The 23,284-nt window shown below is 44.5% G+C and overlaps 1 protein-coding gene across 4 annotated transcripts in view; it reads left to right on the top strand.

Annotated features, from left to right (window-relative positions):
• Nucleotides 1-23,284, top strand: part of LOC146797710 (plasma membrane calcium-transporting ATPase 2-like) — a 2,176,758-nt gene that overhangs the window by 1,350,463 nt on the left and 803,011 nt on the right. The gene's annotated exons all lie outside the window — the stretch shown is intronic.

Genomic DNA, 23,284 nt, shown 5'->3' with positions numbered 1-23,284 from the left:
CGGGCTTCCGCATCCGGTTTGAGGAATTGCAGAGTACCGTCTCGGGTGCGCCTGTATTGGTGCCCAGATTCGGGGCCGCACTGTTGGCGTTTTGAGGAATGAGCCCCTCAGGAGCGGTAGCAGCCATTATCAGAGGTACGCAGCTGACATCTTGGGAGCTCGGCAGTGCCGATTGTGAAGACCTGTAGCTTGGCGTCCAGACCAGCTGGGAGGTTCTGACCCACCACAAAGTCGAACAGAGTTGTTCCGATCCCACTGTCGCGTTTTTTGAGAGTGCTAGTGTCACATTAGAGAAGGATAGTGATGGTGATAGGTCCTGAGCTACATGAGCCTCACACAAGTGTGGCTATCTGAAGTTGAGAATGTTAAAGTTTCAGTTATAGGTCTGAGCAAAATTTAAATTACGCAGGGGTCGTTTGTGTAATTTTGGAAAATTCGCATTATGCTGAAAAGTCCTGAAATTAAGCTGTTGGACGTGGCCCCTTGCAGGGTCCTCCCTGAACTTTTTGTATTTTCTCTGACCTGTTTTTGTTGGTTTTATGACTCTGGACACTTCACAACTTCTGATCAGTACTAAAAGTGCATATGTACAGTGCACCAGGAGTGCCAAGGGCTGGTAATCCAAATGCTACTGGTGGGCTTGCAGCAACGGTTGTGCCACCCACAGAAGCAGCATGTTAAAGTGTGTCTCAGGTCTGCCATTGCAGAGCCTGTGCGCAGTCTGGTACTGCCATGCTGACGGAGCAAGTGCACCCACTTGCCAGTCCCTAAACCTTCCCTTTTCTTCATATCAGAAACCCCTATGGTAGGCCCAAGGGCAGGGTGCATTGTAAGTATAAGGCAGGACATGCCCTGATGTGTGTGGCATGTCCTAATAGTGAATTACAGCCATTTTCGTTTTTCACTATTGCAAGGCTACCTGTTCCACATAGGCCAGAATGGGCAGTTTGATTATTACATCTTATAATCCTAACTGACTCAGGGAACATGGTAGAAATTCGAATTTAGTATGCCTGAACTCAGAATGATAAAATACATCTTTTAGTGAAGTTGGTTTTAACATTCTGTGTTTGAAAATACCACTTGTAGAAAGTAGGTATTTTCTTGTCTAACCATCCAAGCCTGCCTCTGCTAGGTTGTGTATTCCTTGTCTGGAGTTTGAGTGACAGGGGCTGGGAGATCCCAGGAGACAGGGTGAGTCAGCACATGGCTGAATAGAGAGATCTGCATCTAGATGGGTGGGAGGAGTCGCACCAGGGAACTGAATAGGGCTGTGCCTTCCCTCCACAATGCTGGCTCCACCTCCTGTGGTGCGTCTGATGTCTCTTCCCTGCACTCTGAAAGGAAAGAAGGAGTCTTGCCAACAAAGTGCTCCAGGACTGACCAGAACTGGTTTGGACTAGGCAAAGGCCTCTCTGCCTTCAAAAAACAAAGAGAAACTGGGTATAAATATTGGGACCCAAACCCAAGAACTTTAGATCACTTTGGGAAACAAGAAGAAACCTTTGCTGAGGAGTGGAACCAGAGAGCCTGAGAAGAGACTATCCCTAAGCTTGAGGGATTGGCCTGCAGTGGTTGCCTGGCTGCCAAAGAGAGGAGAAAAGGAACTTTGTGTACTTTACTCAACTTGTGAAGGATCTCCAAGGGCTTGAGAAAAGAGCTTGCCTCCTGCTGAAGTCTCAGGGACAACAGACTTCACCCACCAGCTCCCCAAGAGTTCTTTGGAAGTGCCTGCTGTTCTGCAAGGCTTTCTGAGTTACTGCGTGTCCCAAGGAGCTGAAAGCACGACTCACGAGCAAGAAGCGTGTCGCCGAACTGCCGCTGCCGCTTCACAACACAAAGCACCTCGCATCGCCGGAGAAGAGGATCGACGTCGCAGCATTTGCCGCCGCATCACCGGGAAGCATGTCACAGAAGAATCGTTGAGTCATCTCAGGTCCACCGAAGTGCCTCGCACCGCCAGAGGAGAGGATCGACGTCGCAGTAGACGCCGCCGCATCACTGGGAAGCGTGTTGCAGGGTCTGTCGCGGCTCATCACCAGAGAAGAGGATCGACGTCGCATTAGATGCTGCCGCATCTCCGGGAAGCGTGTAGCAGGGCCTGTCGCGGCTCGCATCCTTGTGGAAGCAACTCGCATCGCCAGGGGAGAGGATCGACGTCGCAGCAGACACTGCCGCATCACTGGGAAGCGTGTCACAGGGCCTGTCGCGGCTCGCATCGTGTGGAAACATCTTGCATCGCCAGGGAAGAGGATCGACGTCGCAATAGATGCTGCCGCATCACCGGGAAGCGTCGCATCAAGAAGAAAGCGCCATCTTTGTTTCTTTGCACCAGATCTTCAACGCATCACCGTCCTTGCAACACTTTCGTTGTCTTGCGTTACGCATCTTAAGGTCTGTTCCCATGAGGCACAGAGTCAGACTGATTTGCATATGGCCATGTCTGAACTGGGGTGGCGGAGTGAGCTAAAGAATGATGATGGATTAAAACCAGATCAGTTGACTGGGGGTGAGTGCTTGCAATGTTCAACACTCCGTCCATCTTCCCCTTTGGTTTTGCCTTGTAGCCTGTGCTAGATACTAGATTTTAAAAAATCATGCATATTGTAAGAAAATTTTAAGCACTTCATAAGGCAGGCAAAACCACGGGTGCGACCACACACTCTTGCACATAAAAGGCAGCTGTAAGGTACTGTCTGAAACACAGGTTTATGTCAGAATCAAAAGATTTGCAGATCTCATTGGGGAACGGAGACGCATCAGGTGCTGAATGAGAATGGGAATGAGGGATTCACAGGGACCTGCCACACCCTAGGCTTCTGCCACATGTGTACATTGTGCAAGTGGGAGAGATGCTTGCGTGCACAACTTTCAGCACAGAAGTATTGGCTCTTGCTAATCAGTTAGACTATAAGCAAATTACATGTGTTACCCAATCCAATCAAATGCAAATCAGGTAAAAAGCTCACCAGTGCACCTTAGGGTCTGGGATCTAATAAAAGACTGAAAGAAAACAGACTAAGCTTGAACTCTGACCACAGCAGTTTTTTTTTACATGCACATGACAGAGAGCTGGAAAATGCCTGAATTACTGTAAGCGCGTTTGGTGGGCCTGTCTGAATTCCTAAAACCGTTAATCTGATACAAATCCTTCTGAATGCTAAACAGTCCAATTTACTGGCAGAGAGAAAAGCGCCATTAAGTCAGCGGAGAGCCCGAGCCCACCTTTTATCCTTTCAGAATGCGTCCCGCAATCTAGGTCAGGGTGGAAATTCATCGAGTGATTGGTGAGAGAAAGCCCTCCCAAAGCACTCTAATAAGGTTGCAATCTTTCTAATTTGTGTTTTTATTAATCAGCTCCAGACAGCACACTTACCAAGGAACAACCATACGGTCGGATGTGACTCGGATAAAAATGCCTCGACAGATCCTGTTTTATGTGTAGAAATCACATGCCTCATATGGCACGATGCGTGCATTATTGGACGTGTACTTGTCACCACTGAAGGCATTAGAGATCAAATTTATACCTTGCTGTATGTATTTTTTCCATCAAATGACAAACTATTAGCAATGGCTTTTAGTTGATCAATTTAGTATTTTGTGTTTTTCAGCTTCACTGCATTGTTTGTGCAGGATTTAAGACTCCTGGAAAGCAAGTGTAGAGTCAGTGACACACACCACGAATCGGTTTAGTGATGTGATGATCTTGTATGTGAGGCATCTTAAGAAGCAGACAACATGTTGCTTGGAATACTTTCTGTGTGCAAGATCATGGCTGTCTGCATAAGAGGCTGAACCAGTGATAGGAAGGAATGCAAATGTCCACATTTAGAAAATAATTTAAAAATTTGAGCAGATAAATGTGGCTTGTACCTACATGTGGTTCATGGACGCAAAGAGGTGAAATTAAGAATCCAGCATGACTTAGGTCGTTGACGACGGTAGAAGTGAATCCATCGAATGACCACAGATGGTTCACTTCAAAACACGTTTTAAAGCCACATGGTATACAATAGTTCACAATCATAATCTTTAATTATTTTAAGGACCAACATCCATCATTAAGATTGGCATGTACACACACTGAAGAGCTCACTCAGGGATGCATACAGGGCAATAGCAAGCCAAATAAAGTGTAACAGTAATAACAGCAATCATAGAAAAGTAGTAGACATGAAGTTTGGTTTGGAAAAATGCACCTCAATGAAACTGTGGAGGGAAACGAGCACAACGCACACCCTGGGCTGGGTGGAAGCATTGTGAAAACTAGCCTTCAGCTACTACTGGCACAGCCTCTCCTAGACAGGGGTATAGCTCTCAAACAATAGTGCAGCAGGTGCAGTGGCACCGGGGCGCAGACATGAGAGGGACCCACTTAACCCAAAGTAGTGGCTGTTTGTAATATAAAACCAGAGGATGGAGGTGACCCATTTCCTTCCATGCATTAGAGCCCATGGCACCTTTGCGATGTCCCTGCTCCTGGGGGGCTCACAGTGCAGCCTGCGTCGTGGCTGGGTGATACAGCTATAGGAGAGCGGAGGTCAGCAATCGGGCATAGTGGCCTTAGTGTAATCTTGACTGCATACAAGCATTTGAATCAGGATGCAGTTAGTTGTTTTCTGTTGTGCTTGGAAAAAGATATTAATGAATTTGTGTTAGGAATGCCCATTGTACCGTGCGAGAACAGCCCACGCACCTGTCTAATCAGCCCTTCGGGCACTGCCTGATTGCCCTATACACCAGTCTGACTCTGATTAGTTGTAAAGGGTTTGCACATCTTAGAGTAGGGCTCTTTCCTGTCCAGTGGCGTAACGAAAGTTTAAGGCCCCCCCCCCTGCAATGTACACAGAGGGGACCCACTCAAGCCTCAGACCATAGTTCTGTGCTGAGGGGGCCCCCTGCAGCTGCCCCCCCCCCCCACTGCAGGGGATGCAGGGGCCTGTGTTACGCCCCTGTTCCTGTCTCCTCCTTTCCTCTATCCTATCTCCTGGTCTTTACCTTTCATTGTTGTTCTCCAGTCGTGGCTGGGGCAGGTAAGCGCGGTGGGGTCTAGCGCAGGGGGAAGTCGACAGATGATGAAATAGGGAAAATTAAAGAAAGAAAGAAAACCTTCGTCTGTCGACTAACCCCCCCTGCCACCCCACCCGTCCGCGCTTACCTTCACCGGCCATGACTGTTCTCTCTCTCTTGATCTTTCTCTACCTCTCACAGTAGTCTGCAGACACACAGGGTGCATTTTATTTGTATTTGGGAAAGCATCGCAAGAGCGACTCAGAGAATGAGTACCGCCACAGCAGATGGCTCTGTAGACTGACTAACAAGGCAGCTGATGTTCAAGCAATAATTACACAAGATGATCTGTTTTGAACAGGCAAATAAACAGAGTGAGATTATCATGAAGTATAAACAGGTTCCATTTGCAAACATTTTAGGGATTTTGCTAATGATACCGTTTTTTATTTTTCATTTGTGATAGTTCAGTTTTTGTTGCAAACTTTGTACATTCCTTGACACACATTACAAAGCGGAGTTTCCCTATCCATCTTTTGCAACAACAAAAACACACATTAGAGTTCGTTATTCTTTTGATAGCCTCAACCCACTAGCAAAAACGGTGCTATGAAGATCGGGTTTTAGTGCACGATGTGGACATCCATCCACTGGAGCAGAGGCCGCCGCCGAAGGGTGCTTAAAGGGTCGGTGCCATAACCGATGCTGAGCCCACCCCCCCCCCGGACGAACCAGTTTTTCGCGCCACAGAGCAGGGAGCTCCGGCGCCCCCTCCGTTGTGGCCACCACATAGTCGCCAGCCTCCCCCAGCCAATGGGGGCTGTGGCATTATACAAACCCCCCAACGGGGGGGGGCCAAGCAGAGGCGGTCCAGCACCTGGGGGGGATATAAGCACTGCTCCCCCAGGGATGCCCCTATCTGTTGGGGAGCGGGGGAGGAGCACCGAAAATCGATTAGAGCTCGGGGCTACCTTAGAGGAGCCACCCGCAGGGCAGCAGAACAGTTCATACGGTGGGCGTTTAACTCCCAGAAGTCTAGGTCATGGACACAAGCCCACCTGTCTGCCGTGGCATACTACTCTGGACCCCGTGGCCACACATTACATCAAGGCGGCGATGAAGGGGTGGAAGCGAACTGAGGGCGCAAGGAGGGATACCAGACGCCCAATAGACTTTGCAAAACTAAGGGCCTTGCTGGGGGTGCTGCAAGACATCACGAACAACAGTTTTGAGCAACAACTATTCAGGGCAGCCTTCGCCACCGCATTCTTCGGGGCGTTCCGCGTCAGCGAACTGGTAGCTCCCGCGAGGGCGGGCCTGGCAGAAAGCTGCCTACAAGCAGGGGATGTCACACCAAGACCAGGGGAAATAGAGCTGCTACTAAGGCTTTCAAAGACAGACCAAGCTGGCAAAGGGGCGGTGGTGAGGTTGCGGTGCATCGAAGACAGGAAGTGTTGTGTAGTGTGCTGTTTGATTGCTTTCTTGGCAATAAGCCCGGCCGGCGATGGCCCGCTGTTCAAACATAGGGACGGTACTTACCTCAGCAGATTCCAGTTCACCTCGATCATGCGCCTCTCACTCAGCAAAGCGGGACTGCCTCCATTGGTGTTCGGGTCCCATTCATTTAGGATAAGGGCCGCCACGACAGCCGTGCAGCATGGGATGTCCGAAGCGGGGATACAGGCGGCAGGGAGATGGCGGTCAAAAGCCTACCGGACTTACATAAGACCCCAGCTCATGTAAGACAGTAACAACACCCCCCCGCCCGAACACTTCAATGACTTGTTGTCATTCCTCCAGCAGGAAGGAGACCGCGCTTGGTTTGGGTTGTAGGCCACTCTTTCATAACTCGAATGCACTCCTGGTGGCGGCAGGAGGGGTGCAGGCAAGAACAACGGCTGACTGACACCTGAATAAGGTGGTTTGGCCAACCGGGAATGAAATGGGAACAGCTGCCGGTGAGGCTCATGGAACTGAGGGCAGAGGCCGGCGGGCACCCGGACATCTTGGTCATACACCTAGGGGGGAACGACTTGGCTAAACGAGGTAGGCGGGACCTGCTTCAAGATATACAAAGAGATCTGACTGAGGCGGGCAGAGCATTCCGAGACACCTCCATCATATGGTCAGAACTGATCAGCAGGAACGAATGGCGTGGGGCACAATCACAGAGCGCAGTGGAGAACTCGAGGAAAAAACTGAACCTCACCGTGAGCAAATTCTGCAGAACCAACGGGTTGGAGTCAGTTAGGCACGGCCTCATCCACACAGGCTGGCCCGAGTTCTATTCAAAGGACGGGGTACACCTGTCCAATAAGGGCATGGGGTATTCTGAAGCAACCTTTGGGGTGCAATGGCATTGACGGGTTGCAAATAAAGGAGCCAACGGAGGGGGGAGCCGCAGGAAGACGGAAGCCTCCCTGGCAGCGTGGCAAGAAAACTACAGGGATAATGGTTGGTACGGAGGCACACCGGAGGGCGGTGCACCGGAATAGGACCACTTACCTTGAGATGCCTTACGGCTGGGTGAGTTGGCCTACCACAAGGGGGTAGCTATCGGAGATGGCGCTTGCTGCCCAGCCCCCGCCGGATGGCAGAGCACAACAAGAATCGGCAAGGTAGCGAGTTGTGGCCTAACTCCGGGACAAAAGCTACACCCCTGGAAGGGCAAATCCAACCGAACGAAGCAACGACCCTGTAGGGCCAAGAGACAATACAAGCCTGCAAATGACCTGTGTAACGAACTGTCAGTCTAATATGCAATGTGTCCAATGTACACATGATTTTTGCAAACACAATGTATAACGAGATGCAAACAAAGCAAGACACAAGATGACAGCTCAGCAATAATGATTTATGGCAGGATGTACAACAGTAGGGATATGTATATGCGGGTATGCATAATAAACTACGGCCAACAATGACCACCACAAGAGCAAGTCTACGTTGGCTTATTTATGATAAGGAATACAAGTATGGAAAACCGGGAGTGGGGCAAATGCGGGGCTTATGAAGAGGACTGGGGCTTTTCCACTGATGTCAAAGGGAATGCTCAACAAAACTACAGATGAGAATGAGTAGTCTCTCGTTTTACAAACCCATTCAAAGTTTAAACCTGCACAAGAAAAAGAAACAACCTGTGAACCTATTCCACACTGACATTTAATATTCTGTGTATCAACAATTCAAAATCTATGTATCTTTGGATTTCCATTCCAGGGTATCATTTTCCTTCACTTATTAAAATACGTTATAAATATTAAAAGGCAACTTCCTAAAAAGGTTTATGTTCTTGACCATTCGACTAATGCAGTTTTCTCAGGCTCTCCCTGTGTTTGCTTTATGAACAAATTAAGTACACGAATACAAAATGTCGTATTTGGTGCTGTGAAGGATGAGTGTTGCCTAATGTATGCCTGAATGAATGTACATTAGCAATTTCTTTTGACCATGTCTAGATTTTCTCTAAAAACCTGCTCCATCTACACTGTCACTTCATTTCCTCTAGTGTCTCATCACAAGTCCTGTCTGGGATGCAAACAGGAACAGCAGTGCACTTAGTACCAGTAACCACTGGTGACTGGTGCTTTCCGTTTGTATGTCAAACATGCTCTAAAAAGCCATTACATGCTTTTGTCATAAACATCGATTGGTGTCTCCTCACTTTGAGCTCAATGAATGGAAATTGCTGACTGCATTTTTGTGATCAGTTTTTAATTTTGCATAACGACTTATGTACTGATAGGTTGCAGTTTAAAATGTCCCTTCATATGGACTTCGCAGATTGACCTGCTTAATGAATAATAATTAGGGAGACCCCTATTTGAGGCCCCAGTGATTGGCTGAAAGCACTGTGATGGTGGTGTACAAGGTATAGCAGATCACCAAATGGGAAATGTTTTTAAAACAGTTGGTGTTCTTTCAAGAAACTGTGCTTGTTTGGGAACACATCAGGCAGTTGGCTTTGATCCCATGGGCTACTGCCTGATTCCCAAGGTGGACAACAGGGAGAGCTTCCCCTTTCCGAAACTGTTACTCCCTCCTAGAGTTTTATTTGTTTGACCGCAATTTTGGTTGCAAATCATTGACCCTTACCTTTCTGAAATGCAACTATGAGGGAAATCCCTGCCACGCTCCTCCCTAATTGCAATTCATAATGGACTGGTAAACCTATTTTGCAACTCAGAAACTGTTGATAATCCTATGATTTTGTGAATCGCAGGGTGTGTGACTGCAAATTGCATTGGACATCTGACTCTTCAATCCCAATTTGGACTACACAAATATCATTGCTTTGAATCAATATCAGACTACAGTGATCTTTTTAGATGTTACTTTCCTGAACCAATATAGGTAGTAAATCGTTAAATAATGATTTTTTTCGCCAAGTAATCCCGATCACTCATGCTTTCCTATGAGTTACCTTCATGGGACGTGGACTATTACTCAGCATGTCTGATTAACCCGACAAATGAAGACGAACTATAAAAGCAAATTAATGTTCATGTCAAATGGTTTCTAGTGGATTTATGTAATATAAAGGTGTAATTAACAATCTCTCTGGACAGATAATCTGCGCCTCTAAAATATCAGACTCACAAAATGATGTTGCATTTTTCATTTTCAAATGCAAGAACTGAACTCACTAAGCTACAGACTGATTTAGAATTACATGAATGATTCAATAGGTGATGACGGTGAAATGTTTGGTCCAGTTCATGTTAATAAGGAGATGAGATTGTTAGGCATATAATGGATCCATTTATAAATGATATTTTAATCTTACAAATCATAATACGTCTATGTTTTGTTTTAAGAGCCATCTCTTATATTCAGATTATTTGGAATAGTGAGATCTCATGAATTTATTCAGCATCACTTATATGAAAATATTACTACTTTCAATAATAGAATACGCTTTTGTTTAGTTTGCAGTGGTTGATGCAATCAAGCTGTGATCCAATTTAATGGGCAAACAAATTAAGATTTGCATGCTGCCTTTTGAGTGTTCAAAAAGGATAAAATATCATTAAGCGAGCATCTTTTAGACACATTCTAATAGTGCTGCAGGGACTTGAGCATCATTGTTTATTGTGATGGCCCAGTTTTCCACAAATATAGGCATATTCATATTAAAGTCACAGTGAATCTAGCAAAATAAATCCACATAGCTATGCAAAATATCGTCTGAAAATCTTTTTTCAACGTTAATGCAAGCCTTGTCCTGTGTGATTTGCTGCATGCACCTCATATGTCATTTTACTTTTGTACATACTGAGGTTGTGTATGCATAACTTCAAACCTTCTCACATGTCCAGTTTGTAATTTCATGAGTCACAGAAAAATTGTAAAATGTTTTGAATTAGAGATATATAGTGATGTAAATCAAGTGAAGTGTGAGAAACGTTTTCATTCTCTACTTAGACATTATCTGCCAAGAATTATTTAAACTAACAAGGATGGTCGGCATGGTAATCACTATACATAAACTTATAATGTATGTATCAGAAGAGTATAATGTTATTCAGTTTTATAACACAAACATAGGTGTAGAAAACACAATTAAAATAGAATATGTAACTTTTAATTTACTCAAGGAGAGGGATGTCAGTTGTACCAAATTGTGTTATTGGTGGTGCTAACCCTTCTCAAGCAACAACTACAATTCTTGTCAAGGTGAACTACAAAAGTCACTAAATAAACCTGTGCTTAACTTTCTGGCACTAAAACAGTTTGCCTTCTCTTAGAGGCAATGTGTAAATGATTTATCACAAAAGTACAGAACAAAATGACAAAAATCCAATCAGAACTACTGTAAATATTGAATTTTAAAGGTTTCCATAAATGTAGCGCCAAAAGGTGCAAAGCTCCATCTTAGGGCATCTGGTCGAGGTGGACTCTGGCAAAGTCATAAATTAATGCCAATCGCAAAGGAACGCAGACCAGGCACAGGGCCTAGTTGTCCTTCGTGCGTGGTCTGCCCTGCATTGCTTTGAGAAACTTTGCGTCATTGTCTTTGGTTTTGTGTAAGCTGTTTGGCGAGGCTTTGCATGATTTTGCATTGCTCCACGGCGGTTCCAATGAAGCTTACACCTGGTCTGCAAGTTTTTGCAGGGCTTCATGTTGCCTGATGTTGGTTCCAATGAAGCTTGCAGCTGTGCGGCGAGTCTTTGTGGGACCGCGCATTGCTTTGCGCCGGATTCTGTGGAACCTACTGTTATGCCAGGAGAGGTTTTCCTGATGCCGGCCAAGGGTCCAGGACCTGGGGAGACAACTCTTGGGGATCAGGAACTCATTCCAGCAGAGGCCTGCAGGGCTCAGGCTGGTCCAGTTGCAGGTCCAGGCAGCTTCAGTGCAGCAGGTCAGCTGGACATTTACAGGAAGGCCTCTGGAACTAGTATCCCTGTAGCTCTGAATTGGAGGTCAGTCAGCTGACCTATAGAGGTACTCAGCCTGGGATGAAGGGAGCAGGGCCAGTCTTCCTTTTCAAGAAGAATGCAGGCCTCAAGCAACAGGGCAGTCCTTTGGCATCAGGACAGTCGATCTTCTGTAGTGTCCACCGGTCCAGACGTATACTGAAGATTTGGTCTGGGGGTCCAATATTCATAGCCGGTGCCAGCTTTAAAGTGGATGAAACTTCTAGACTTCCCCCACTTCTGGTTCTGGAATTTCCTTCCTTCCCCAGGCTTCAAGAGCTCTGGAAAGACAATGGCCTGGTGTCAAGTTAAATGTAATTGTGGCAGCGAACTGCTACCCAGGTCCCAACCTGGGAGGATGGCTCATCCTACCTACATCTAGTCCCCCTTTGTATCACTGTCTGGGAGGTATACACAATGGTCAACTGTCAAACACACTGAAACATTTGACCCTGGGCATTGGCTGCAGGCACCATATGCTTACGACAAGAAAATGCCAACTTTCTAGAAGTGCCATTTTTGTAATTTTTACATAGAATTGGACTTCACCATTAAAGGGGGTTTTAAAGTACAATTCTTTTCAGTGTACATATGACATTCATAGCTGCTCCCAATTAAATGTTACCACTTTTTAAATGTAATAAGGTAAGTAACCCATTATCCTGTAGGAGAGCTAGGCCCTACAGTAGTGAAAAATGAAGTTAAGAGTTTTTCACTACCAGGACATGTAAAACTTAAAAGTACATGTCCAACTTTTTAGATACACTGTGCTCAGTCCTATGGGTTGTTTAGGGCCTACCTTACAGGTACCCTATATATATAAAAAAACAATGTTTAGGTTTGGCAATAAAGGTTATTTTTCCAATTCAAATTAGCAGTTGAAAATTGCACATGGGATGTGATGGCAAGCCTGAGACATGTTTAAAAGGCTACTTAAATGGGTGGCACATTAAGTGATACAAGCCCACTAGTAGTGCTTAACTTACCAGCCCTGAGTACATGCAGTACCACTTTACTAAGGACTCATAAGTAAATTAAATGTGTCAATTAGGTGGAGGACAATATTATTATGTTTAGAGAAGATAACATAAGGATTTTAGCACTGGTTAGCAGTGGTAATGTGCACAGTGTCCTAAAGTCAACAAAAATGAATTTCAGCAGATGGGGGGGGGGGGGGGGGATGTAAATATGTTTGGGGCCAGACCCCACTAAAGTTTGACAGGTCTGACACCAGTGATGGGGCTATCAGTACAACCCCATATCTACCTAAATGCTATATATTTACCATGTCCCTCCTATATAATATTGGTTATTATGATTTATCTGTTAGTACAAATGAGCTTTTTCTATGTACAATAATTTGTGTAATGGAATGCTTTAAAACCTAAATGCAAATCCAAAGCTTGGTGATTTTCACAGAAGACAATGCACAGCTCAAAAAGGGTAAAGAGTAGCACCTCAAACAATCCTTAAATGAATTTAAGGGAAACACTGCAAAAAAAATGGCGATTAGAGTCAGTAGTTATACCAATCAGTTTTGCATGGTCATATGTGTCAAGAAGGTGCTTGTAGGTAGGCAGATGTGTCAACAAGAACTTCCAGATTGTAAGTGAATTAATGCACCTAAGCAATAAGGAGGTGTGCAAAAAAACACTTTATATTAATTCAAGGGCAATAGCAGACACAGTAAACAATCAGTGCATTAACTCAAGTAATGGCCAAAGGTGGAAAGCACAGGTTCATCATTCTTACTCCACAAAATTATATTTATTGAAATAACTTGTATTAGCTGAAGGCTGCACACAGGCATGAAGTGGTCCAGGAAGGATCTCCTATAGCCTTGCTTGGCAGCTTCAAAGAGCAGAGCCACAGTACTCCAATAATCAAGCTTCATGATGCAATTTTATCTACTGCATTATCCTCTGTAGCAATTAAGAACATGTCCAAAAATGCCCGAAAACCCATGTCAATAACTGAATGCATTCAGGCTTGGCCAACTTCGATTGTCACGAAGAAATGTTGGTCAGATTTACTAAATTAACATTTTGGTCAATGCAGATCTGAACAAGGTTAGGCCTTTTTAATACCATTATTTAATACTGCTTATTGTATTTGTATTGATGGAGAATCCCTGCCTCCACCCCCTACAAAATCCTTAAGGACCAATGGTATCGTGATATCACTCATACACTTCATTGGGACCCTGCACACAGACAATTTTAAATCAGCTTCAAACAATTTATTGAGCATACACAGACACACTTGCAGTCACACATTGTACACACATTGTTCCCAAGAAAATATATTGCAAATAGTTTAGCACTTTTTAGTGTACATATAATCATATTCATATCCTTTTTGTTATTATAAAAGTTTAAGACAATATTGCTTTTTCTTGTTGTTTGAGGGTGCCTGTCCTGTACAATAGGAGAGGGTGTAATAAATATGATGAATTTTGTATGTTCCTGAAATTTATGTCTGACTCAAGATTATAGTTTTCTCTGATGCCAGCCAAAGGTCACCAAGGGTCCAGCACCTGTGGATACACATCTTAGGGATCAGGAACTTACTCCAGCACAGGCCAGCAGGGCTCAGGCAGGTTGAGGCAGGTTCCAAGGCAAAAAGTCAGTTGGGCAGTTGCAGAGAGGCCTCTGGAGCTTGTGGTGTCCTTGTAGACAGAAGGTTAGCCAACTGACCCTTGAAGTCACTCAGGTTAGCCTGGGATGAAGGGAGCAGGTACAGTCTTCCATCTCAGAGAGCAAGGTAGGCCTCAAGCAGCAGGGCAGTTCTCTGGGGGGTAAGGCAGTCCTTTTTCTGTAATGTCCATAGGACCAGGAGGGTACTGAAGAGGGGCTCTGGAGGTCCAATATTTATATCTAGTGCCAGCACTTGTCAAGGCTACAAGAACACTGAGGTGACATTAGACTACTGTTAGGTTCCTTTTTGGGCTGGAGGCAAGCCCTTTGAAGTGTCAGTGGGAAAGGGAACAGCTTCCCCCTAGCCATCCTGCTCAGACCTAATCCCTTTTGTGTCACTATCTGGAAGGGATACACAAAGCCGAAAAGCAGTGGCATTAACAGCCATGTGACCAAGACACTACCAAAAGGCGCCAATGGTTAGAACAGAAAAATTACAAATTTCCAAAAGTGGCATTTTCATATTTGTGACTTAAAATCCAATTTTAGCATTAATTGAAGATGACTTTAAATTAAAATAATTTAAGTCTAAACATGATATCTCTACCTGCTCCCAATCCCAATCTCCACTACAGGCGGCAGTGGCAGGCCTAAGACATGTTTTAAAAGGTTAATTCAGTGGGTGGCACAATGAGTGCTACAGGCCTACCAGTAGCATTTAATTTACAGGCCCTGTGTACGTGTAGTACCATTTACTATGGACTTACAAGTACATGAATGTGGCAATCATGTGTTAGCCAATTTTACCCTGTTTTAGTGAGAGCATACATGCACTTTAGCATTGGTTAGCAGTGGTAATGTGCACAGACTCCCAAAGGCAACAACAACAAATTCAGCAAAGCAGGAGGGGTGATGGCAAAAGGGGTTGGGGTAACCTTTAGAGAGGGCCTAATCCAACAATAAGATTGTGAAAATTAGGCAAGAAATAACTTTGAAGCAGTTTTGAAGCATTTTCGAAAAGCACATTGAAACTAAAGAACGTGAATCCCATCTAGGTCAAATTGAGGAAATTCTAGCAAGGCTTACACAGTGAAATACCTTCATGGTTTTATTTCACTGTGAGAGCACACTAACCCTCAAATGTAATGTGTCTTTCTTTTATATATCAACATCTGCCCAGTGGGCATGCAGGGCACAGTTACTGGGTGAAAAAGAATATATAAAAATAAGCTTTTCCTTTATAGCAAATGCACTTTTCCTATTATGTAGGAAAGGCAGTGCATTTAAACTACAGGCCAGCCAGAGCACAATGGTGCTCCTGGCAGACATATATATTTGTCATATATGTGGGTGGTTGTTAGAAAATGGGTCTCTAGTTGGCAGAGGTTTGCACCCTGTCAAAGTATGGACTACAATCCTAGTCAGGGTAAGTCAGATACACAACCTAAATTAACTTGTTCTCTCCCTCTGGTAGCTCGGCACAGAGGAGTCAGGCTTAACTGAAGAGACAATGTATAAAGTATTTGTGCAACCATAAAATAACAGTAACTCAGTGAAAACACCACAAAAAGAATCCACACCAGTTTAGAAATATAGAGAATATTTATCGGAGTAAAACAAGACCACAATGACTAAAATTCGAATTAGTAGAACTCGAGATATGAATTATAAAGATTAAATCCAAAAACATTTCTTAGAAGTCAATAGCGCTAAAAGATTACTTGAGGTCTCAATAGCGCTCAAAGGTTACTTAAGGTCACGCTAGAGCTGGGTAAATCCAAAGTTCGGCGAACTCATGGCATGTTCAATGGCATCATTAATGACATCACCATTAAGTGGGCAAGAGGCTATTACGTACTTCCTTCACTCATCCAAGCCCTATTTGGAGTCTAGGTCCTTACTAGGCATAGCCTTTGTTCTGTGCACAGCGCTTAATGAAGGCTCCCTTGCCTCAGACACTCCAGCCCCATTAGAAGACCAATCCCATACTGCACACAATCTTTGCCCTGTACACTACTCTTGAGAGAGAGAGAGGACACTGCATTCTGACATCCAAGCCCCATTTGGTGGCCAAGTACCCACTATGCCCATCCCTTCTCCTGTGGACAACTCTTCAGAGAAAGCCTACAGCCTTTACACACACAAACCACTGCGAAGTAAAGCATTTAGCAAATGCTTACAGTCATTATCAGATCAGAAGCTACAGATAATTTGTACTAGATGTAGTTTAGTAAATACCTTTTACTGCCAGAAGCGTAAAGCAAACTCTCACAGTCATCATATGATGTCATCGGAGATGTCATCACTGATGCCACAAACGATGTCATTGAACAAGTTATGTGTGATGCAATATATGATTTCATAAGCAGTGCATTGCGAAGGTACAAGTTATAGTTAGCTCACTAAACTGGTGAATTTCAGTGGGTTTTTGAGTTTAAAATATCACAAAATGACGGAGATTTAAATATATAATAAATATACATACACTCACACAAACCATGACAGTGAAATAAATGTGAAGCTAAATTAACATGAGAAGAGCACTTTTTACAGCCTCAAAATGTTCACGCAAAAATTGCTTTACACGGAAAGAACTCTCCGAAGAGTCGTGAGACCACCTGGATGTGACTGTAACATATTGCACAAAATTAACACCTTCAATCCTAGGTTCAGCCGGGTTACGGATTAAAAACTTTTGTTAAAACAAATACACATGAAAATAATGCTGTGAAGGAAGGGAGGGCAGGGGTATCTTGACCATGGCCCTTCCCCACACTCAACAATGGTAACAAAATAAGCCGTTTATTACTCTCTGCAAATCTGTATCTATCTATCTATCTATCTATCTATCTATCTATCTATCTATCTATCTATATATATATATATATGTATATATATATACATCACAATTTTCTTTCATCTTTCGAATTAGCATCAACAAATGACTGGAACCAAAAGGGCTCTCTGCTCATCTGATTTCCTGAGAAACAATTCTACTTCGATTTTACTGTGGAATTTAAATGTAGTTGGCATCCATGCCTTGCCGTGGAATTTAAATGTAGTTGGCATCCATGCCTTGCCAAACCGAGTCTCAGTGCGAACATTGCTGACATTTCTTTATGGAAATTATTCTCAAGTGAGTACAGTATGTAAGAGATTATGCAAGTAACACTATCTTTGGGACTTAATCTCTTTGTAAAATGAAAGCACTGAAGACATCAAAGAAGCTCTCTGTTCTTTTTATGCACAGAAAACTCTTCGAGTAGAGATCTATAAATTACCATCCGCAGAGCACAAGTTTCTTTTTTTTTTTTCTACATGTGAGAGTGTTACGCATTTTTTCTAGGAACTTCATCTACAAAGTGCCAAGAGAGCAATGCGTCCTCATCAATCTGAGAGCAGCTCTATTTTGTTTTTGGAATATTGCCATCCAGTGCAGGAGTGCGTGGTTCATATACAACCTCCCTTAAAATGACTACATTACAGCAAATACAAGCACGGGGACATTTAATTACAGGTTTTGAAGTAGGTATGATAGCTGCTGCTGGTGTACTTCAATTTTGCTAGTGATTAACCCCTTCGACGCTCATGACGGAACGGTTCCGTCATGAGCGTCGGTTGAGCTGTGCTCATGACGGAACCGTTCCGTCATGACCACGCCCGCGCAGGTAACGGTCAGCACCGCGGGAGAATCCGCCCCGCATGGAAGGGGTTAAGTAGCATAACTTCATTCTTAACAGGAAGAACTTGAGTTTAAGATCCAGATAAAAGATCTACTTTACATGTATGAAAACAGTGTTAAATGGGTCCAGGTGTGCTTTTTTTTTTTCTTTTAACAATGTCATACAAGCCTACATATGAACCATATAGATACTGACATACATTTTCGAAGCCTCTAAACTAATTCAAATAAAATTCAAATATACTTTCAAATTATTAAGAAAAGTCAATGAATCCAGGATCTTCTCTTTTTTTAACAGATACATGAGGTTCAAACAGGAGAAGTAAGATTTTGAGTTCAAAGTACTCTCTCGTAATCCATATTAGAACATTGGAATGTTGGAAGCTCCATTGAAAACAATGGAGTGCTCCGGACTTATAATGGCTGGTATAAGCCCGGAGCTCCAACATTCCAATGTGTCTTTGTTCACAGCTCTGGCTGTGAACAAAGGCTTCAGGGAGCCTGAGGGGATTTGAATCCCCTCGCGCTCCCTGAAGGCTTCCTTTTATTTGTTAGAACATTCTGCCCTCTAGTGGCAGAATGTTCTAATAGCCTTATAGCCCTTCGTAGCAGGGCTATACCGGCTTTTAAAGACCCTCTGCTTTGTTAAAGACCCTCGCCTTCGGCTCGGGCCTTTAACGATGCAGAGGACCTTTAATAGCCGGTATAGCCTGTTACGGCGGGCTATAAGGCTATATTAGAACATTGGAATGTTGGAAGTTCCATTGAAAACAATGGAGTGCTCCGGGCCTATAATGGCTGGTATAAGCCTGGAGCTCCAACATTCCAATGTCTCTTTGTTCACAGCTCTGGCTGTGAACAAAGGCTTCAGGGAGCCTGAGGGGATTTGAATCCCCTCGCGCTCCCTGAAGGCTTCCTTTTATTTGTTAGAACATTCTGCCCTCTGGTGGCAGAATGTTCTAATAGCCTTATAGCCCTTCGTAGCAGGGCTATACCGGCTTTTAAAGACCCTCTGCTTTGTTAAAGTCCCTCGCCTTCGGCTCGGGCCTTTAACGATGCAGCGGACCTTTAATAGCCGGTATAGCCTGCTACGGCGGGCTATAAGGCTATATTAGAACATTGGAATGTTGGAAGTTCCATTGAAAACAATGGAGTGCTCCGGGCCTATAATGGCTGGTATAAGCCTGGAGCTCCAACATTCCAATGTGTCTTTGTTCACAGCTCTGGCTGTGAACAAAGGCTTCACGGAGCATGAGGGGATTTCAATCCCCTCGCGCTCCGTGAAGGCTTTGTTTTATTTGTTAGAACATTCTGCCCTCTAGTGGCAGAATGTTCTAATAGCCTTATAGCCCTTCGTAGCAGGGCTATACTGGCTTTTAAAGTCCCTCTGCTTTGTTAAAGTCCCTCGCCTCGGGCCTTTAACGCTGCAGCGGGCCTTTAATAGCCAGTATAGCCCGCTACGGCCGGCCGGCCGGCTATAAGGCTATAATAACGTTTACATGCATTTATCAACAAAGGATCCCCAGCATATGTTAAACACATTTTTCTACAATTAAAATAAATATAATCCACACAAAGTTCAATTTTCCTTTAATGTCCTGCTCATTTCATTAACTTTAGATTAAGGGCGTGGCCTTCCTTTACCTCAGAGTAATTTAGCAAACTACCAGTAAAGACATGCATCTTTAAAAAATAATACACTAAAGACATTTTTTTTCGACAATTTTACAATCACTGCTGGCGCCGTTATGCCTACTTTAGCGCCTGGATTCTCTCTGAGTAGCTGTCCACTGTATAAATCATTTTTGGGGTTTGAATATTATTATTGAAAATAAGTTTCCTGATCCACATCTCTTTACGATTCATGACCAACTTTCTTAAGTTTTCAATAAAGAAACTCATAAGTACACAACATCATAGTACGCCGTGTGAGACATAGTATGGTACATTCAAACAGTAGCGTTGATATCTCTTAATGTGCTCAATGCCAATATGGATGTGATACATGCAATTTAAACTCTGGGAAGTAGCACAGCAATAAAAATAGTATAGTGGGAGGGCACATAAATATTGCATATTAAGCATGTTTCCATAACGGTGTGTTTAATCAGAGAGTCCCCAGTCCGGACAATGTGCAGGAGTAAAAAGAGATTCAATGCAGTTTGTTACTTTTTTGTCAACAATAATCATGAAAATGAAAGAGGGGAAAGAGAGAGTAGTCCAACCGGGAAAAAGAAATAGTCGTCTCAAACGTCCCATTCAGACTATGCGTAGTGCTTCTAAGTGAGGCATGATCAAAGGGGGAGGGTGGGGGGAGGAAACAAGAAAGTTGAGCAAGGGGTAAACAAACATCGAGGTTGTCTCATCAGCATGGAAATGAGAGGTGATGTGGAGGACACACCCCAATCATTCTGTTGCTGCTTGCGACAGGTTCTCAGTCGTATCATTGGGTTCCGGTACCAGCCGCGGTCCGTGCAGGTAACAGTGGTTGGGTGGTTGGGCCTCGTGGGAGGGAGATTTCGAGGGACGATGCAGAGGGAAAATTAATTATTTATTTAATTTTCCATCTGCATCGTCCCTCGAAATCCCCCCTTTCCCGGCCCCACCACCCCACCGCTGTTACCTGCACGGGCCGTGGCTGTCCGGTACACCGTTCCCCCCTCTCCGTGTGCATGCAAAGCTAGTGGAATGCCATCCCAGGAAGCAGAAATTGGATATTTCTACAATCCTAAAAGGCCATCTCTATGAAGGGCTAGACTGTGCACTGTATAAATATTATTAACATAACTTAACATTGCATCTATGATGTAACTTAGAATAGAAATGGTGGCTCCTAATAGTAATGACTTTGACGTATGATGGTAAACGGAGCCTGTGCCTCTCGCTTGGAGACTCCTGCTTCTGAAAACCTACATCTCGATGAGCAAGATGGCGGCCGCCCGGCCGCTCGAGTGAGCAGCTCCGTACCTCGGTGGAGAGAGATGTCAGATTGCCGTGTCTAAGGATGTTCTGGCTGATGGTTGTTGAAATGCGGATCCACCTTCTCGTTTAGCCCATCTCCGCAAATTTTCAACTTGCTTTAGACCCCGCTGTAAACCCCGTTGTAGTCACCGCAATTACAGCACCGGCGCAGGCTGGCGAAGGACGTTGAAAAAGCGGTAGCGAGCTCGGACCCTGAGCCGAAGACAGATGCAAGGCGGAGGCGAGGCGGGAGCCACAATCTCATACTGAGTGCTGACAGCTGGAGCTGGGGGTCGGAAAAAACCACAAGTGAGAGCCAAGTGGAGGAGGTGATTGCTTTGTTTGCCTTCTTTGCTTCATTTGAAAACGTGGAAAGAAGAGGGGAAAAAACGAATCGTGACGGGATAAAATAAACAGCTACATTGTTGCTGCTGCTGGAAACTTTCATCATTGTTTCACCGGACTGCTGTACTGTTGTATAGAATTAGAGAGGTAAAAACGGTGAAGAGTGAAGACTGAGAAGGCTGTGAAGGGTGAGAAGAAGTCGGAGCCCTCAGAAGGAGGGTAAAGGAAGAAAAAAAACGTGAGAAGGCTTTTTTTTTTTTTTTTTTTTTTTTGCCAAAACCAAAAGTGAATAAACCTCAAGAATCTACAAGAATCTACAAGAAAACGAAAAGAGAGCAGGTATGGCGCCGAAAGGCAGAGGCACACGAAAAGCACCTACTGTGAATCCGAGCGTGAACAACACTAGTTCTAATAATGCACTTAGCGCTAGCAATCTCGCTAATGTTAATAATAACACCAGTAGTAACACCGGTGTATCTGGAAACATGGCTCCCTCCTCTAAACCAACCGACATGGCAGCCGCAGCGCCGACCGGAGGGGATGGGGCTGGTCTGAGTAGCAATAATGGAGCACATACTGTTAGGAATAGCATGCATAATACTCCCATAATTCCTGTAATGCCTGGGAACTTGGACGCTGTGAAGGCACCTATGTTACATGCGATCTTTATGAAAAAAAAGGGCGCAAAACTTGGCGATGGGGATGATCCTAATGGTTCGGCTCCTTCTGAGTGCAGTAATAGAAAGGGAGAAGGTGGTCTAAATGAGCAACGCATTGCGACAGCGGACCTGGGAGAGACTGACTCCGCTTTGTCTGATGGTAAATTCTATTCAATGCCGGACCTGTCTGTAGTTTCGGAAGATGACGCCAGTAGTCTTCATGGTGAATGGGGCGATGAGGTGGCACTCACAGATGATGAAGATTTGAATGAGGAATACGACGACCTGATACACTCACCTAAACAAACAAAGAGATTACTGGATCAACAAGGTACAATTCGGCGAAATCCCGAAACTGAAGGAGCTTCACAGGAGAAGACTCCTCTTATACAACCTACCTGGCAATCGGGGGGAGCGGAGTCGAATTACAGGATCCAGATCAAGGCGCTAAGGATGTTACTTTGGACCTAATATACAAGAGCATCATGGCCCATCGGGCTGAGACTAAGGCTGAAAGTAGCCGCACTCAAAGTGCAGTTCGAAAACTACAGAACACTATGCGACGGATGGTCAAGTCAGTGAATGAACTTACTAATCGGGTGACTGAGACAGAGGAACGAATATCGAGTACTGAAGATATCATTACCAAGCAGCAAACCGCGATAGAGACTTTACAGGCCACTCGAGAGGATATCGAATGGAAGATGACGGATCTGGAAAATCGCGCGCGACGCAATAACCTGCGCGTCCTTGGAATTCCAGAGATGAAAGAAGGGAAAGATGCCCGAAAGTTCATCATCGAGACTTTCACCGAAGCATTCCCAGAATTAGCCGAATGGCAGTGGGAGAAGGAGATCACCAGGGCGCACAGATATCCATTTGTTCTTCGTAAGACCCGCGGGGAATTAACACCCTTGGCAGGTTCTAAAGTGTTTCCACGAGCAATTCTAATTTGTGTAAATAATTTTGTTTTGAGAGAAGCACTATACGATTTGGCTCGCCCTGATAAACGACGCAAGGGGTCAGGGTGTGATTTTTTTGTTAGGCCGGACTACTGTTCAGCTACCGTGACCTTAAGATGGCAATTTCGACAATTATTTCAGCCATTCCAAGCTAAGGGTGCGCAGGTATTCCTTTTGAATCCTGCCAAACTCAAGGTGATTTATAAAAGTCAGGTTAAATATTTCACTTCTGAGGTACAAGCCCAAGCATATTTGAAGACCATCGCTTAATGTAGGGTGGATAACAGGCTTAGTAATATGCTACTTAAGTAGAAATAGACAACATATAATGTAATGTAATGAGAGGGTAGCAGTCTGGCAGATTCTCTGCCGAGGTGGATCCTGCACACTCACATCACTAAGGACTATGTCCTTTTGCTCACAATGGGGTGTTGATCTAGGGAGGGGGTGGGAGGGGGAGGAAGGGAGGGAGACCTCGGGTTGGGGTCAGTGGGGGGGTCAGGGTGGGATGGTTAAAAAAGGGAAAACAGGGACCACGGGTATAATTTTGATTGACTGTGTGAAAATAATGCAGGATAGGTGGCAGACTATTTTTTCTAGAACTAGAGTA

Source organism: Triturus cristatus, chromosome 9, assembly GCF_964204655.1.
Source record: "Triturus cristatus chromosome 9, aTriCri1.1, whole genome shotgun sequence".
NCBI classification, from domain to species: Eukaryota; Metazoa; Chordata; class Amphibia; order Caudata; family Salamandridae; genus Triturus; species Triturus cristatus.
The sequence above is the reverse complement of the archived record's forward strand: the minus strand, read 5'-3'. Positions and strand labels throughout refer to the sequence as shown.